The sequence below is a fragment of the Carettochelys insculpta genome, chromosome 4, assembly GCF_033958435.1.
Source record: "Carettochelys insculpta isolate YL-2023 chromosome 4, ASM3395843v1, whole genome shotgun sequence".
Classification (NCBI taxonomy): Eukaryota; Metazoa; Chordata; order Testudines; family Carettochelyidae; genus Carettochelys; species Carettochelys insculpta.
Window position 1 is genome coordinate 62,750,664 of NC_134140.1, and position 19,932 is coordinate 62,770,595.

Genomic DNA, 19,932 nt, shown 5'->3' on the forward strand with positions numbered 1-19,932 from the left:
TCCAAAAATACTAAGTAGGTAAAAGTGAATAATTTTATGCCTACGGAACAGGCTTTTATGACTTGTGACTCCTTTGGGAGAAAGATAATGTAAGTATCAAACAAACTAGCTTATATGGTGAAGGAGATTCCATAAGTTGAGAACCTGAAGAAGCCGTTTTGTGAATTATGAGACTGTGAACCAGCTGTCTACAGACTGGTAACCACCTTTCCTGTATTCCAAGCAGGCACCGTGCAGGTTCAGCACAGGAACTGTCTGTGTACATTTGTGAAAGAGAGGCTCTCTTGAGCGGATGGATAGTTTTTAACATATTTCTATATCTAAAAGGAGCTATGTGCTTGATGTAACCATTTTACTGATGGCATAGAATCACAGAACACTAGAACTGGAAGGGAGCTCAAGAGGTCATCAAGTCCAGTCCCCTGCCCTTTACAGATGGGCCAATCACCTCTCAGAGCCTATAGACCAGCGATTGGTAAACAAAATAGCAAGAAGAACCCTTTTTTTTGATTTGGTAAAAACTCAATAATTCAAGAGCAACAATGCATACGAATACAAAATGGCCCTTAATTAAAAAAACAAACAAACAAACAAACAAACAAACGTCAAACCATACCTTTTGTAGCCCCTATTTTAAGAAGAGCAAACGCATGATGATTTGCAAGGTGATATATGTTTACTGAAGGACATTCACAGATGTTTTACATATTCTATTTTCTCACCTTTTATATGTATGTTTGTACCACTTTAATCCTGACTTTCACTCCCGAACCCACTTTAATTATGCCAATTTTACTTCACACTCAATTTCCATTTTCTTTTTTAAAACATGCTTTGCCCTTCACAGCAGAAATGCCGCAAGCTTCCTTTTCATTTTCAAAATGAAAAAAACCATGATCAAAGCACAGATTCAGGATCATATCCCACAATGCACTACACATACTCAAGGGGGAGTTATCCAAGCTTTCGAGGTCATATATTATTTGCTATTTAGATGTGAGTTCTTCATTATTTATCAAAAATAAACAGGACGTTTCTATTTAATTTTTCTTTACAAATATAGTATTGGGAGACACAAAGAAGTTCTTGAAGAGCAGCGTGTTGCTCCAGAGCTGCAGGTTGCAGACCCCTGTTCTATACCACCCCTCCCCCTCCCGATAGCTATTTATCTAACATACTCTTAAATATCTCCAGTGATAGAGATTCCACAACCTCGCTAGGCAATTTATTCCAGGGTTTAACCATCCTGACAGTCAGAAAGTTTTCCTAATGTCTAACCTAAATCTCTCTTGCTACATTTTAGCCCACTGCTTCTCGTGCTATCCTCAGAGGTCAAGGAGAACAATTTTTCTCCCTCCTTCTTGTAACATTCTTGTACTTACTTGAAAACCACTATCATGTCCTCTCTCTGTCTTCTCTTTTCTAAACCACACAAGCCCAATTCTTTCAGTCTTCCCTCATAGCTCATGTTCTCTAGACCTACAGTCATTCCTGTTGCTCTTCTCTGGACCTTCTCCAATTTCTCCACATCTTTCTTGAAATGTGGTTTTCAGAATTGGACACAATACTTCAACTGAAGCCTAATCAGAACAGAATACAGGAGAAGAATGACTTCTCATGTCTTGCTCACAACACTCCTGTTAATGCATCACAGAATCATGTTTGCTTGTTTTGTAACAGTATCACTCTGTTGACTAATATTTAGCTTGTGGTCCAGTATGACCCCTAGATCCCTTTCTGCAGTACTCTTTCCCAGAGAGAAACTTCCCATCCTGTATGCAAGAAGCTGATTGTTCCTTCATAAGTTGAGTATTTTGCATTTGTCCTTATTAAACTTCATCCTGTTTACCTCAGACCATTCCTCCAGTTTGTCAAGATCATTTTGAATTATGACCATATCCTCCAAAGCAGCTGCCAGCCCTCCCAGCTTGGTATCATCTGCAAACTTAGTAAGTGTATACTGTATGCCAATATCTAAATCGTTGATGAAGATATATTGAACAGAACAAGTGCCAAAGCAGACCATTGTGTAACCCCACTTGTTATGCCCTTCCAGAATGATTGTGAACCTTTAATTACTACTCTGAGAATGTTTATCCAGCCATTTATGCACCCATCTTATAGTAGTCCCATCTAAGTTGTATTTGTCTGGTTTATTGATAAGAAGACCATGTGAAACTGTATCAAATGCCTCACAAAAGTCTAGGTACACCACATCTATGGCTTCTCCCTTATCCACAAGACTTGTTATCCTATCAAAAAAAGATTGGGTTGACAAGATTTGTTCCTGATAAATCCATGCTGGATGTTATCTTATCACCTTATTTTCTTCCACATATTTGCACATAAATTCCTTAATTACTTGCTCCATTATCTTTCCTGGCACAGAAGTTAAACTGACTGACCTGCAGATTCGTGGGTTTTTCTTTTTTCCCCTTTTTATAGATGGGCACTATATTTTCCCTTTTCCTGTCTTCTGGAATCTCTTCTGACTTCCAGGACTTTTCAGAGATGATACCTAAAGCCTCTGATACTTCCATCAGCTCTTTCAGTATTCAAGGATGGATTTTATCAGGCCTTGGTGACTTGCAGACAGCTATCTTTTCTAAGTAACTTGTTCTTTTTTCATTTTATCTTCTAAGACTACCCCCTTCACACTAGCATTCACTATCTTAGGCACTCCTTCATTATCAGACTTCTTGTTGACGATCGAAACAAAGAAGTTATTAAGCATCTCTGTCATTTCCAAGTTTCTTGATATTGTTTCCTCTCTCCTCACTGAGCAGCAAGCCTACCCTGTCCTTGGTCTTCCTCTTGCTTCTAATATATTTATAGAATGTCTTCTTGTTACCCTTTATGTCTCTAATTAGTCTGAGCTCATTTTGTGCCTTTGCCTTTCTAATCATGTCCCAGCACACCTGTATTGTTCGCTTATACGCATCCTTTGCAATATGTCCTAGTTTCCAGTTTTTATATAGCTCTTTTTTGTTTTTGAGATCCTGCAAGATCTCCTGGTTAAACCAAGAAGGTCTTTTGCCATACTTTCTATCTTTCCTACACAGTGGAATAGTTTACTTTTGGGCCAAAAATCATGTCCCTTTGAAAAACTGTGAACTCTCTTAAGTTGTTTTTCCTCTTAATCTTGCTTCCCAGGAAACTTAACTTAGCAGCTCTCTGAGTTTACCAAAATCTGCCTTCCTGAAATCCATTGTCTCTATTTTGCTGTTCTCCCTCCTACAATTCCTTAGAATTATAAACTCTATGATTTCATGGTCATTTTCTCCCAAGCTGCCTTCAACTTTCAGATTCTCAACCAGTTCCTCCCTATTTGTTTGGGAGTATAATTTGTTCTCAATAAATCAGCGATGTAAGCTTGTGTGAAATTCTCTGGTCTGATCTTTGTCATAGACAGCAAAAATAATCAGCTCCACTGAGTGCAGATAAAGATAGGACAAGTGGTGAAAGAGAGGTAGGGGAAGGTCTCAGCAACCCCTGCAATTGTCCAATAGATTGGCTTGGAGGATTAGACTTTCATTGATAAACATAATTTTTGCCATGGATACCCAAACCAATGAAAAAGTATTTCTCAAAATGATAATTACACTTTACTCTTACACCAAGCAAGAAAACTGCAGTACAGTATTTGCTGTCTTCAAGGCAAATCTAGACATGAGCACAAACATTTAACAAGCAATATGTTGTATGCTCATCACATATTTTTGGACACTACATTATGTATTAATTGATGCTGAACTTTCTGTTTTCATTGTATCTTTATTGTTCCCCACACATGTGTGTAAGAGAAAAATCAGGTATGATTGCTTCCATGTTTCCCATATAGATCCCTTTTTAATGTTTACAGATAATCTACAAAAGGTTCCTGGAGGCTCAACTTTGTCTTAAAATGTGTGCTTAGGAGCATTTGGCGGGGAAGGTCAGGGAAGGACTATGAACGGGGATAGTATTTGGCACTACCAGTCCATTTGGAGAGTCAGAAAATGATGGAAAGTTAGGAGCAGACAAAGGAAACAGAAATTCTTATTGCCCACAGTGCTTAAAATTGCACGTCATGGGGGCAGCTGAAGAGAGTATTGTGCACCACTGATCCATGATCAGTAATTGAGGATAAGGCAGGAAAGCTAACAAAATAAATTTAAATATAGCAATGGATAAGCAAAAGTTGTCATCAAAAATTAAACTCCTTTAGTGAAGAAGACCAATAGTCTACGGGTATCATTCACCCATCCATGTGGATGTCTCACAAAAGTCCCTACACAGCTCTTAACCCTATTTTAAGGATTCAGCTGAATCTTAGGTAGTCTACAGGGCCTTGAGTAAGTTATGTGTGTAGGGTAAAATGTACCTACATTGAATAAACTTTGGTTTCCTAATGTGTGCAGATTCAAGTGAAAAAAAGAAAAGTGAGGAGCACTTTCATGGAAGAGTATCATTTAAATTCAACCACTTTTGCAAGATTCTTAAAAAAATATAGGTACACAGGCATGTGCAAATATGCACTACAGAGCACCTTCACAAAAGAGTGGAACACTATGTTCTATAAAAGGGCCAGAGATTTGAAGCACAGGTTGTCTACATATACTTGGAACTGATTGTTGTGCTGACTGGACCCATGGAAAATGAGGGAAATGTCTGTGTAGATCGATAGATAGATTTATAAAATGCACACCTGAGCATGTATGTGTGAAATTATCTTACCTGACTGCACAAATTTGCATCACAGGAGGTGATCAAGAAACAAAACAATGGCAAAGATAAAGTACAATAGCCAGTAAATGCTATATACATAAGCCCCTTAGTTTTCAGTTTAAACCTTTTTAAAGAAATCCTAGATTTCATAAGACATTACTCTTTTTTAGCCTCACCATCTTTTTGTATAATTCAAATATATAAAAATAATGTGTGTTATTAGGCAAATAAAATTCATTTCAAGACATATTTATTACAATAGTACACTCATCTGTGTGTATACACAAAGCTTCCAAGTGAAGTGAGGCTACATATTAACCTAGAAGATGCACACAATAAAGAAAGTAGTACACATGCAAGCTCTGATGTGCATGCATTTTAGAACATACTGATGAATCGCAAGCCCACTGTATACACATTTCAAGCTCTTAGCAAATAATGGTTTAAAGATCTGACACATGAAAATGAGAAGAAAATGAAAATCTAAATGATAATACAGTCCATAACATAAAGACGTGTTCAAAAGTGAAAACAGGAGAAAAGGATGAAGTTGTGCGTATGTGCTACAAATAATGTGGCATAATTATTAACTATAAATGTTTATAAGCCAATAGTTCTAACTTTACAAGAGTAAACTGTTTATTAATTGAAGAGTTTTATTTGGGGATTGTTTTCTTAAACTCAGGGGTTGCATTGCATTTTGAACATTGTTTTAGTTCTGCAGCAAATCACACTGAATTCCATTAATCAAAGCAATAATTTACTAATTAGGTTTTTTTCATGTGATTCCATCCACCAAAATAAACATCCATATTTATCCAGAAAATTAATAGATGTTAACATCAACTTTCATGTTTTCGTTGTTGTAATAATGAACAGTGAAATGCTGGGGAAAATTAAATAAAATAAAAAACAGAAGTGAAGGGACCTAATGATAGTTATAATGATCAGGGTATTAATATAACAAAATTGATAATCATATTTCTAAAGTAAAAAGCAGTCAAGTAGCACTTTAAAGACTAGGAAAGTAGTTTATTAGGTGAGCTTTCATTGGACAGACCCACTTCTTCAGAGCATAGGCAGACCAGAACAGGCTCAATAAACTACTTTGCTAGTCTTTAAAGTGCTACTTGACTGCTTTTTGTTTTGATAGTGTATAGACTAGCACGGCTTACTCTCTGTTTATATTTCTAAAGTGTGTTGGAAAGTTATATTAATTTAATATATTAGGCTCTTCCCACACTTTTGTTCACCTATACCATGTATTCAAAAAGTCAGCTTTGACATTAGAAACTCGGAAACTTGTTCAAGTAATGATGCACAAAATATTTTAAACTAAACAGAGTTAGTAAGTATCTGTAGGGCTCAATAGCATTTGCAAAGTAGTATTCAAAATGATATACATGAAAGTACAAGGAAATATGTTCATGGACAAGCCTTCGGAATGCAAAGCAAAGATAAGGGAGGAACAGAAAAGCAAGATAATGAGCTAGTATCACCGGGTCAGTTGGATTTTAACGATATGCAGAAAATGTTTTATCTTGTAAAATCAAACTGATAAATGCTGTTATCTGATGGATACCTTTGAAGCGCACCCTTGGTGTAAGATGAACATTCTGAAAGAATTTGCCTACCAAACGTAGGCTATGTGTGAGTCCTTTCGTATTTCACTTTTTTAATTATTATTTTGGACTATAAATTTGGCTGTTTGAATCACTGTATTCAGGTGCAAGTCACAGACTCCCGGAGGAAGACAACTTACAGATAACACTTGTTTATCTGATTGGAGTGAAGGGGACTTTGGATGATACTGCAGTACAAATTAAATATTGCATCAAGGACTCCCCCATATTACTTGTGCTCTTCCTGAAGCACTGCTGGGATGATGGGTGTAACATTTGTAAAATGTGTACTAGAAATCCAGCCAGGACACACTGAAGAAGATTCTAAGCAGAAGTTCTAAAGTCAAGTAGAGAGAGAAAGTGTAATTTCAAGGGTAACAATATTATTTTTCTTGTTCTACTCACTTTCATTCAATGAATGCAGAAAGTGATAAGATCACAGGAGAGATGATCAAATATGGTGAAGAAAGCATGATTCAGGAAATACACCAACTATGTAATATAGCATGGAGAGAAGGGAAGGTAGCTAAGGAATGGACAAGATCTGTGCTAGTGACAATACCCAAGAAAGGAAGTACATTGGAGTGCAAGAACTACAGAACGATTGCCCTAATGAGTCATCTAGGTAAAGTGCTGATGATGATACTGACCAAGAGATTAAGATCACAAATAGAAGAACATATAGCAGATGAACAAGCAGGGTTCAGAAAAGACAGAAGTAACATACAGCAGATAGCGGCACTAAGACTGATAGAGAAAGCTCGACAAAAGAACAAAAACGTATATGCTTGCTTCGTTGATTTTCAAAAGGCATTTGACAGTATAGATCAGAAAGTGACTTGGGCGGTCTTGGACTCGTACAGAGTGGATAGCAGACTAATACGGTTGTTGAAAGATATCAATGTAATGTGGAGGCGGCTGTGAGAACGTGCGAGGAGTTGGGAAGTTGGTTTAAAACAAGTAGAGGTACAAGACAAGGACAGCCAATATCGCCAAGTATCTTCATCGCACATCTGGAGAGAGCGATGGACAAGATCAAGGAAGAGGTAGAAGGGATATCTGTGCATGGGAAAAGAATTAACAACTTGAGGTTCGTGGATGATATAGTTATCTTTGAGGAAGATGAGGAGAAGCTAGCGAAAACGGTATGTGTGCTAAACGAAGAAGGGAAGCAGTACGGACTGATTATGAACATCGATAAAACAAAAACAATGGTATTTGGAGATAAGGAAATAGGAAGGAAAAATCAGTGTGGATGGTATTGAACTAGAAAATGTAGAGAAGTTCACACATCTTGGGAGCAACATAATGTATGATCTAGACTGTAAGAAGGAAATAGCAACTAGAATCGCAAAAGAAAGAGTTTGAAGGCGATGGATAAGATCTGGAAAAGCAAAGCAATTAGCTTAAGAACAAAGCTGGTGTCTTGAAAAAGTGTGTATTCAGCAGCATGTTGTATGGCTGTGAGACATGAGTGATAACGAAAGATTTGAAAAGAAGAATATTGGCGCTTGAAAGGAGTTGTTATAGAAGGATTCTGAGAATAGGATGGATGCAGAAGGTCACCAATGAGGAATTATATAGGAAGCTAAAGCCAAAAGAGGACCTGCTGTAGACGGTTATAAAACAGAAGCTACAACTATTTGGACATATTTGCAGAATGAACGACAAACAAAAAATCAAGCCCTAGTATTCAGCATAATGGATGGCTCGAATAGGAGAGGCATACCCCACGGAAAATGTACAGATGATGTAGGAGATTGGTGCGGAGCTAGTCTACAGAAACTAAGCCACTCTGCACTGCATAGGGAAAGATGGAAGGAAACAGTGAGAGAGGCATCAAACACCAACAGGTGCTGAGCCCACGGTTATTGATGATGATGATGCTTTGTCTTTCTTTATCACTGACATGACATCCAGAAGCTGAACCAGAAATTGGCAGGTTCCGTAACACACAGCTTCATACTATCACTTTCCATGACACTAACAGCAGTGTGAAACTGAGTGTGTTCACAGTCCTAGTCAATTTCACTGATTCAGGGAGTATATTACAGTGCAGGTCAACTCCCCCCTTCACATCCTACTGCTTTTGTGACACAAAAATTAGCAGTCAAGAAAATATCAAAGGAGTAAGAATGAATGAAGTGGAAACTAGAGCAGACAAGAAAGGGAGGGTGATAAGCAAGGTGGTCGATTCAGAAATTGCTGGATGACTCCTCCATCTCTCAGGAAGTATAGGACCTCTCGATAACAAAAGGCAAGTCCCCTTCACGTGAAGTGTGAAGAGCAGTGTGCAGCCACACCCATGTTTGAGATAAAAAGTCCTTATGCAACCGCAACAGTGACACCCACTCCAGAGAATTGTTTTCCCTCTCCCCCAGCAATCTGCAACACCAATTTGAGACATGAAACTACTTCCCTCTATCCAAAAAGAAGTCATCCTCATATCCCCAGTTCCTCATTCCTCTCTTTCTTCCAACACCCCAACAGAACTTCTAGCAAGAATTTTTTCTCTTTCTTCTGTTAGTTGCATTCTAACTCTCCTTCTGTTTATCCTCTTCTCTCTCTCTTCTGTTGACAAGCCATTCCCCTTTGTTCCCAGCCTTTTCACCTCCCTCAACTCACCAGTCTTTTTATATCAGTCCCTGTTTTGTGTTTCTGCCACCTAACCATTTCTTTCCCCTCACTATTTTTCTGTGGTCTTTCTTTATGTGAGACTGTTTCTGCAACATTTACCAACGTGTGCAATTTTACTGAAGTCCAAGGGAGCACTGAACATTCAATACTAAGTAATATTTACTACTCAGTATAAGGGGGACAGAATCAAGCCCTATATTACTAGTATATCAATATTAGCTGTTCTAATCAGGTCATCAAGTATTTACTAGCAGTAGATGCCGATTCCACAATCCATACTGAAAGAAACCCCTCCCTTAAATCAATAAAAGTTTTGTCAGAATACAGAGAAAAAAGTTATTCTGATATCTTTCAATGCCTGAATAACCACTGCACCTATATTGCTAAGTGAACAATTGATTGTGGTCAAAGGCACACATTCTAATCGCAGTTTGAGAGTCTACAGAGAATACTGTGGTAGCCATTACCTACATTTTGGTCACCTGCACAGCCGTATGCCCTAATATTTTGGAAACCTGTGCCATGCTTATTTTCTAAAAATGCTGATGTTTAGCTTCAGAAAATACCTTTGACACACATTCTCCTAGGGACATTCAGAGATATTGCAGGGGGTATGTCAACTCATCTAAATATTTGCCTTGTTTTAAAACAGGCTTTAAAGCGGGCTCTACAGCAGGAAAAGAATCCTGTGGGTCATTGAATACTCACTGCCATAACAGTGGGAGCAGGATAAAAATTCAACAAAGCAGGAGCAAGTGAGAGTAGCTGTTGTGGGGTGGAATGGGAGTAAGATTAAAAAAAAATAGTCCTCCCATGCCACAGACAACATGAACATCCTAACCAGCAGTGGCCTCTCTTCAGCTGCCTAGCTCTGAAAGCAGCACCGCTGTCAGGATCCAGCGGAGAAGATGGAATTACCATACCATTCTATCCCTACTTTTTTGCAGTTGCTAACTGGGACACTATCTTCAGAGCTGGGCACACAGTCAGCAGCTCTCTGGCAGCTGAATAACATGACTCACCAGTGGAAAAACAGGCTCAAGTATCCCAGTGAAATATAAGCACAATATTTGTATTCCAATCAATTTTATTATACCGTAAGAACAGAAAAGTAAGCAATTTTTCATTAACAGTGTTCTTTGATACTTCCGTTCTTTTTAAGATCTGGTTTGTAAGCAAGCAGTTTTTAAGTGAGTTGAAATGAGTTGCCCAAGACAAATCAGACTCGTAAACTCTGTACAGTAGACTGGAAAGGTTCAGACCACTGGAACAGGATCATTAACCTGTTGTAACACAGTATTTTACTTACATTATCTTTTAATTAACACAGAACCAGTTCAAAATCACTAGAAGCCATTCTCAAGAATTTTTGATTTTCAAAAGAGCTCAAATTCAAGTATACAATGACAGATTACATATAGATTTGTCATTTTAATTAATGAGTCTGACATCCTGATTAGCTTGTTCATGTTTCTTGGAGGATAAGTGTAGAGATGTAGTGCATATTGACCCCTCCCCCCCCCGCCGGATGCACATAAATATTTTCCACACTTTAAGAAGCAATAATCATAAATGAATCTTTGCAAATTTGTTCCAACTTTGCACAGCTATTGATTAAGTTACAAGGTAGAAGATACTGAATTACATTTCTAAAGTAATCTTAAAAGAAGATGATGTCCCCTTTGACGTCTGATTGAACAAAAACATTTTTTAATGAAAATACTTTACACATCATATGTAGCTATAAAAAGCATAGTTGCCCCTGTGTAGAGAACTGCTAAGCAATTATAATATTAAGGCTAATCATTATCAGTTACTGAATTAAATGCCTGGAAAAGTAACAGGTCCATATGCAGAAGTTAGCTTACTCACCAGCTTCAGTGAAACAATAATGCAATTTAAATAAGCAAATGTATTGTTAGTAAATCTGCATGTCAGTTCTTGCACATTAAATTATTCTCATACAACAATAATTTTGATAGATGCTTTAGCCACGCTGGTACACTATACATCTTAAGTGAGGTACTGATGTGTTATTTAGCAGTCTGGAAATTATATTGTTACGAGCTTAAACAAAGTTAGGTAAGAGCTACTGCACAAGTGTTAGATATTTAACTTCTTCATACTAAAATAATTTGCAAATATTTTGCACCTGAGACTATAAAGTAAATTTCAGCCTGGAATTGATTGATCATCCACTCTATATCTTAGAAGCTAGTCATAAAGCTATTTTATTGTTACAGTTTCACAAGATTCATGTATCTTTTACTGCAATATATAGTTTTCCTAACAATAAAGGTTCAGTGTTTATATAGTACCGCAGAATTTATTGTTTCATTGTGAGAAGTGAATGTTCTCACGCTTTAAAGTACCTTGCACTCTGCATATGTTGTGGTGTTGAAAAGTTACAAGTTGTCTAGCGATTTGGTAGAAATGCTTCACATTATAAGGCACAGAAAGTTTAGCACCCAAAGAGCATACAATAGTAAGGCAAAACTACTACTAGTGCAACTAGGAATAGGTGGTTAACGGAATTAGAGTCTTGGGAAATATTTTTGGGTGGTAGGGAGTAGGATAGGTTGAAAGACAATAAAGGTCTGAATCATTTAACTGGCACAATAGATGAACTAACAGTGGTGAATTCAGGGATAGATGGTATGTGACAATCTTTTTGCACTGTATTGGTTTTTTTTAAGAGGACACAAAAGTTGGCAGAAAAACATACAAAACTGAGGTTGAGGAAAATCTGTTTGTGTTCACTAACAGAACTATAGTTCATAATGTAGAAATTGCCAGCTCCTCAAGGAAAGGTCATTGGAATTCAAGGTCTGCAAAGGCAGTGTCATGTCTCATACAACATTTAAATGTGCGCAACTTGTTTGCTTTGGAGACGATCCTCCATTTTTGTGCATTCTCTAAACTCTGGACTTTCCTCACCTTCTATCATATGAGACATGCAATCCAAAACTCCTTTAATCAGGACAACAAAATTCTCAGTTATTTCATTAACACACACACACACACACACACGTGCACACACACTTGCACACCTCTTATGTGTAGTTGTGTTTTCTTTTCTCCAAATGAGAAAGCTAATCAAAGCTGAAGATAACCCACACATGTATCCTCAACATTATTTTTTTTTCTATGCAAGTCAGGTAAATGAAGAGTGGAAGTTTGTAGAAAAACTTCCTGAATGTTTGTGATTTTAAAATTCCTCTTTTATAACAGCACTCTTCATACATGTTGGGACTGTAATTGAATATGCATAGCATAATTACAACAGCTATTGAAAACTAAGACTTGAATGAAGAAAAACAGAAATGTGACACTAACAGAAGATTCTGGGGAAGAGAGAAACTAATATTAAATGAATAATTTGAATATTTTAGCTTTCATAAATAGAGAAGGAGGAATTTGCAGAACATAATGGTAATATAAGGAAGAGTGGCTTAGAGATATGATACAGCAGGAATTCTGAATGAAGACTCTAAAAGAGGATTAAGGACTGATTTTCTTTTAGTTTATTTTCTGTATGATCCTGTGCAGTGCTTAGCAGTCTGAATTTCCACTGACTTCTATGGGTGTTGAAAGCATTCTGAACTTAGTACCTCATAGAATTGGCCTCATGGTAGGTACATGGTGGTGGTGGTATTAAACATTTAATTAAGGTACATTATATTTTAAGATGACTTTAAAGCTAAATGCACAGACTCCAAATTTATAAGAAATCATATGTTTCTTTCAGCAAATACCAAGAGGTAGGCTTGTGTTCTATTTTCTGTAACATCTTTTTAAAGTAGGCTCCTAATTACATGATAAAAGTGAAGAAAAGTTTCCTTTAAAAAAACATAATAATCTCAATGCAAGTATTACATCATACATTTCAACCACTTTAGGGAAATAGGTATTTTTCGCTACAAGAAGTCTTTAAAATGCCGAAATTGTATTTCATATAGGCATTTAGAATTTGCTATTTAATTCAGCTTATAATATTCATTCAACACTTGTTTTCAACAGTGACTGTGAGAAATATATATTTCTTCTTTGGGAAAAGAATAATAAATACAAGTTGTTAAATAATTCTTGTTATACTGCCTTTATCTTTCTATTGTACAAACTTTTAAAACAATGTAAAGAGTTTTATATTTTAGCTACATGAGTTTTCAAACAAATTGATGTTTCTTAAACACTCAAAGTCAAAACTACCTTCTCAAGTTTCTGAAAATCTATTAGCAAACTTTACAAATTATCACAACTGAGTGGTTTATCCATGTGCCACTGAAAACCAGCACTCAAGTTGGTACATACCTACAGTAATATACTACATGTTAACTTTTTAATTAATGAAGGTTGACTAATTGAGCTTGTTAAAGGATCTCTATTTGAAGCCTTTCAGTATTCTGCCTTGAATTGTTCTTTTTCTATAATCAGCTAAACGTATGTTCAAAGTAAGTGAACTTAGCAATTCAGATATGACATAACAGCAATTGAAAGACAACTTTTTGAAACTGTAAATGTAATAATTTTGCCTGGTTTTATGCCTGTCTTGCTTATATGTAACAAAGTATTTAGGTGAGCAGGAAGCAATGTTAAAAATTCTCTTTCCTCTTCTCTAGTGATCTTGCTTTCCCCTGTGTTATCTTCTAAGCTAGCAACATAATTAGTCTTTTTGTAAGATTTACCACCACCAGCACCTAATTATTAAAAACTCTATCACCTTTCTGCCCCCAGCAAGAGCTCTGCATACTATTTTCAAAAAGTTGGTCAATTTACATATGATTACCCATGCAAAATCAATCTACTCCAGTCTGTAGTATCCAGAGAACTGCTTTCAATTGTACATTAACAGTTACCAACTACTCTATAATTCTGATAATGCTTTGATACATATTCCTGTAATTATGTCACACAGTAGAACTACTTTCCTAATGACACTATCTATTTTCTGATGAACAGCAACTTGAAAAATAATCGATACAGAAACTCTGATTACAAATACAAAATAGCAATACATTAACCCATCCCTCAAAACAAGCCGAATAACCTGTAAAATACAAGTTTTCTAAAACTGCTTAATGCAATTGCATTTAAAAAGGGCAAAAATCAAATCAAATATCAATTTTAGCTGTGAATTTCCACTTTTAAAATGCAGTGTTCCTCTACAAGGTGCTGAGAGCTCTTCTTTCACCTGTGATTAAAGCAAGATAAATTGTTTTACGCAGAGTCTAGTATAGTTTTCCATTGCTCCATCTGCTGGATGTCTCTACAATTCTAGTCCTAACTCATCACCTCTAAAAAAGTACATCAACTAGTTCAGCAGGTGGCTTCAGCAGTCTCAGGGCACACTGTATACAACTTGTTACCTTAAATCTCTGCCTGAGTTTCACAACAAGGGAAACTACATACAGCTTGCCATCCCAAACAATGCACAAGTATCCCCCCGAAGAGGAAGAGGATCTTGTAGTTTGTTCTATACAGAATTCAAGATATGCATGAACTGCAATAAGATTAGAAATACCTCTTTACTCATGGTAATGCACACGATTTCTTAGCTCATATTTACATGTAAAAGCCCATATCTCCACAAGCACACATCTAGACATCACCTGCTTTCATAAAGGCAAGCTCGTCCATGGAGATATATTCCAAAACTGAATTTATCGAAATATCAATGCTTCATGCTACAGCCTTAGTCCCAGGATATTAGTGAGAAAAGATGTAGGAAGCAGGCTCTTCCATTGGCTCGATTTCTCAAGACGAGCTCCGTGTCAGCTCCAAACTCGGACGTCTCTACCCTTCTGGTCCTAACTCACCACCCCCAAAAGTAACATCCTCTCGTTCAGCAGGCGGCTGCAGCCAGCCCACGCTCACCCCAACACCACTTGGTCCAACTAGAGAGAGAACTTGTCGCCGCCCCGTCTCAGTAACGAGCCCTTCCCAGTTCTAGCGTCGCTGCTCGTAGGTCTCCCCGCAACCACATCCCCACGCGCTTTCCATTTCTCGGCTCAGTGCCCTTAGCGGGACAACTTGGTACTCACAAACAGGCGGCCCCGGCCAGCAAGGCGTCTGGAGGCGAGCGGCAGCAGGGTGAAGCCAACCCAGCTTCCCCCTGGCTTGGAGGCTCCCGTGGCTGCCGACTCCGAACCAGGGGCTTTCCCCCAAGCCCCCAAACCAGCGCAGCACACGCAGCGCTCACTCGAGGTGCCTATATAATGACTGAACCGGTGGCGCAGCGGAGGAGCCTCCCGGCGGCTCCTGAGTGGCCAACCCTCCTCCCCCACATCCCCCCACCCCCAGGCGGATTGAGCCGGAGCCCCCGCCCCTGAGCGAAGCGGGGACTGGCAGGTGCCGGGGGAGGCAAAGTTTGGCAGCAGCGCGGCAATGAAAGGCGCCAGCGGAGCAGAGAGGAGCTCGCCCCCCGGGCTAGGAGAGGTGACCCCAAGCGAAACGTACCTGCCGGCTGGCGCTGCCCCGCCTCGCGGTGCCGCACTGGCGGGAGCAGGAGAGGACGCCCCCTCGCGGCGGGGCCGGGGCGCTCCCCTGCAGAGGCCGCGCGAGCCCTAGCGGCCAAGTCCCCGGAGCAGGTGAAGAGTTGCGCGGCCGCCGCCCTCGGGAAGCAACACGTTCGGGTGGAACTTTGCAGCGCCGCTCCCGGCGCCCCAGCGAGCCGCGCGCTCGGCCGCTTTTTATGGGCGCGGGCGGGCGGGCTTCACTTCTGCATGTATTTCTCTCGCCCGCCGTCCGCCGTCCGCCCTAGTCACGGCTGCTCCGCGGCTGCCGGCTCGGCCCGCGCAGGGACCGGGGCTGCGGTGCCAGCGGTGGAAGGGACGCGGCTCTCGGCGCTGGAGGGGCTGCACCCAGCCAGCCCGCTCGCCCGCCGGCTGCTGACGGGACTGAGCTGCGCCAGGCGGCTCCAGCGGCTCAGCGGCAGCCGCCTCCTCCGCCTGGTCAGGCGGCTTCAGGCTCCCCGCAGCGCTCGCGCTCCCGTCATTAACCCCGCGGGAGGGGGCGGCCCGCGCGCCCCTGGGGACCGCGGTCTGCGACTCGGCGCTGCTTAATGGTGGGTTTGCTAATACACCGGGGCGGGGGAGGGGGGGGGGGCGAGGGCGTCTTAAAGCCGCAGCCCGCTCGCTGGGCTGCCTGCCCGCCGCCGCCCGGGGGCACGCATCGCCCCAGGCGGCAGCTGCGAGGCGGCCAAGCCGCCGGTGGGGGGGTGGCGGCTGCAATCCGTCCCCAGCCTGAGAAGGCTCCCGCTGGGACAGCACCCAGCGCTGCTGCAGCCCCCGCAGGCACCTCAGGGCGAGCCCAGGAAGGGGCTGAGCCCGGGCTAATGGGATCCTGGCCGCCTCGGGCTGCTGCCACCTGGCCCCCAAGGGGGAATCGAGCCGGTGAGTTGCATGGAGGGGAGGGGGGTTATCACAGTCCCGTGCTTAGCGAGGGGTGGGGGCATTGTCCGTGCATTGTTTGCAAGGGGAGCAGCCGCAGCGAGCGGGCTGGAGGGATTGCAAGTTCGCTGCAGCTCACGGGAAGCAGCCTGCCTGCGAGTGTGATTGGCTGCAGGGACCGGGAAATCATTGCCGGGGATTTTCCCGGTTCAGCAGAGCCAAGCCTGGAAAGCATCGCTCCCGGCTATCCAGGCCGCTGTGCCCAGGCCACCTCCGCTAGGACCGCACGCGGGCACAGCCCCTGTGAGCGGAGAGCGCTCGGACCAGGGCGCCGGCACTACCGCGCCCCTCCGCTCAGCTGTGCAGCTGCGAATGGGAGACGGTCCTGCCCGCGCGTGGCGGTTTCCCCGCCCGGGCACATGTGATGGAGAGAAAATTGTCTTCCCCTCTCCGCTCTTTGATTGATAGAAGGAGCGGTAAGAGGAGCAGATGGGACAGCGCAGTCTGGAAGGGAGGGCTGCAGGCACGGTGGTGAGTGAGTCGTTAGCTCCTGCATTCTCCCCGCCCATCTCTCTTAGCAGCTTGCCTTTTTCCCAGGGTCGTTTACGCTGCCATGAAAAAAAAACCCATAAGGAAATAAAGAATATATGTAGAAACTAAAGAGTTAATTTAGCAAGTAGAGAACGAAGGCTAAATTATGTCCCTGTTCCTCTTCAGGTGACAACACAGAATAATGTGAAGATTGTTTTTATCTTAACAGACAATAAACCCATGTAGATTTACCAACCTGAGCAGAAGGTACAAATCTTTCTTTACTCACAACTCTGTAATTTTACTTCTGTCAAATAAAAACAATAAACTAAAAACAATTTTTTCTTCTGCAGTACTAGATCCAATTGTCAAATGCAGAGAACTTTTTACTCAAAGACCTGAATCAATAGTTGACTTTGTTTTGAAGCATTTATTTAAGGGGGTCTTTTAAAAGAAGAAAGTTCATGCTCTTAGCATTCTTAGAAATCACTCTCCAAAGTCCGTTGCCCTATTTGTCAATCTGGAAGTTACTGCCATCTAACAAAGCTTGAAAGTTGGATGCAGAAACCACTTTGGGCTGAAGCAGTGTACTTTTTTCTTGGGAACAGAACAGTAGGAAATAAGATCCACATTCTCTCCCTTCACTCCCCAAATCTTTGTGAAGGGTTCTTTGAAAATGTGGAGCCACATTTTTCACCATTAAGCTTCAAGGTCAATTAGAGGAAATGACAAATATATTCTATATTAGAGAGAGTGCCTTTAACTTTATATAATGTGTTTAGTGGCAAATGTTTAAACAGTTAAATATTCACTTAGTCTGGTTGTCATTTTAATCTGTTACACCATCCATCTTTTATAATTATTTAAATATAATTTATTAGTAAAAAGACAAAGTGAGTTCTCCTGAAATAAGCTTTTGACTTCCCCAAATAAGAGAAATTAAAGGAGCTAAGTTTGCTAATTATATGATTGAATCAAAGCCCACTGAAGTCAATGTAAAGATCCACTGATTTCATTGGTCTTTCAGTCAGAACCCATGCTGTATTTTTATTTTATATGAAACACAAATTATTGAATTAGGACCGCTTTCATTTTATGGAGAAACCAAAACCAGGAAGCAAAGATTCATCTTTTAAAAAAATTAAATTGAGTACCACTGATTTTTATGACTGTGGTTATCCTTATGACACTGTTTTCTCACTACCACTTCACTTCCATACATCCATACTTCTTTAGTATGTGGACTTGCATTGACTGTGGGTCAAATCCTGTTCACTTTAATCACTCAAATAGTCCAACAGAATTCTATAGACTATTCACCTGAGTTAGACAAGGAAGACATTTTCAATAAACTTAGGGTGTTAGGGTTAGAAAAGACAGAAAAAGGTAAGGAATGAATGGGTAAAGTAAGGGAACCAAAAGAAGGATGGACAAAGAGCTCAAATGTAAAATGTGAGAAAAGAGAAAAATACTAGTCTGAGTCTTGCTTTAAGGACCTCCTTGCAGTTGGCCTACTTCACTGATCATTTTGTTACATTGTGCTTTGCTTTTCTCTACTAAGAATGCTAATAAAATAATAACAATAGCAAAAATATCATGCATACAGCTTTCAGACTGAGAAATGAAGCACAAAGATCAGCAATTCCAATAGTTCAGGTTGCCCTCAAAATGTTAATTTGATCACATTTCACAACTTTCTTATTTACTAAAGGTAAAATAAAATCCATCCTGTGTTAATGCCAATGGAACAAGACACTAAAAAAATGTGGGGATTCAAATTAGTTTTAAATGTTGTATCTGCCGCTGAGTCTCATTAACATTTTTGTTGTTGTATAACATGTTGTCACATTTTCCTATTTTAAAATATATTCAAATATTTTCCTACTCCTCCTGCTATGTCAAAGACTCAAGCAAATAAGAAGGGAAATTCTCTTGCTTGCACAGTAAGAAGGAAAGTGTTACACTTGAATTTCTGTCAGGTTACAAATTAAACAATTACAAATATGTGTTTAACATTCTTGCAATTATAGTCTTTTTAGCAGTTAGTTGCAACAGTAGTGTGTTTTTAAGTTGACCTTTTATTTAAGTTTTAAATTGACAGTATTTTTAAATTGACCAGTTAAGCACTCGCTCAGATATTACCAAATTTAAAATTGAACATGTTACCTTCACACCATCCCCGTATGCATAAGCATAACACAATCTCATGACATTAGTGCAGTGATTCTCAAAACAAGTGCATATTATATTACAACTTTAGGCCTTGGAACAGCACAGAAATGCACTGAAGTTCATGGGGCTCAGCACAGACACAAACTTCCACCTGCATAGGTATAAATGTAGGACTAGGAGCTTAGATGTGCACAATGCATCTAGTAATGTTTTCCTTCTTGTACACGCACACTAGTTTCATTGTCATAATGGTCCAGTACATCCTTCCTAGCTTACAAATAAAGTTCAATTTTCTCTATGATGAGTGTTTTCGAATACATTAGCTCACCACACGCATGTATTTAACAGATATTTATTGTATTTGGTTGGATAAAGATATCTCTAAAATGAATGTCTTACTGTACATAAGAACACAAGAGATGCCATAGTGGGTCAGACGTAGCCCATATTTCTCAGTATGCTGTTTTGACAGCAGCTGCCATTTTATGAGGAGTCTGTGGCATGGGGCAGTGTTTCACTCCTGTCTTCTGGACACCACAGTGTTAGGATTGCGTCTGTGACTCTGCTGGCTAGTAGCCATTGATGAATCTATCCTCCATGAACTTAGTCCTTTTCTTTACAGTAATTAACCATCACAGTATCCCAAGACAAGGAATTCCACAGTTTATTTGTGCATTATGTGGAAAAACAAAATACTTGCTTTTGTTTGTATGAAAACATTTCCTTATGTTCTGAGCCTTTATTATGTGTTTTTAAGGCGTCTCCATGCTGCTTGCAGGCATTTTAGTGTTTAGACAAACTAGCATAGTTATTCTTAAGTAAACTGTTACTGTGTTGGGATTTTTCAGTATTTTACCCCCATCAGGATGCTAAAT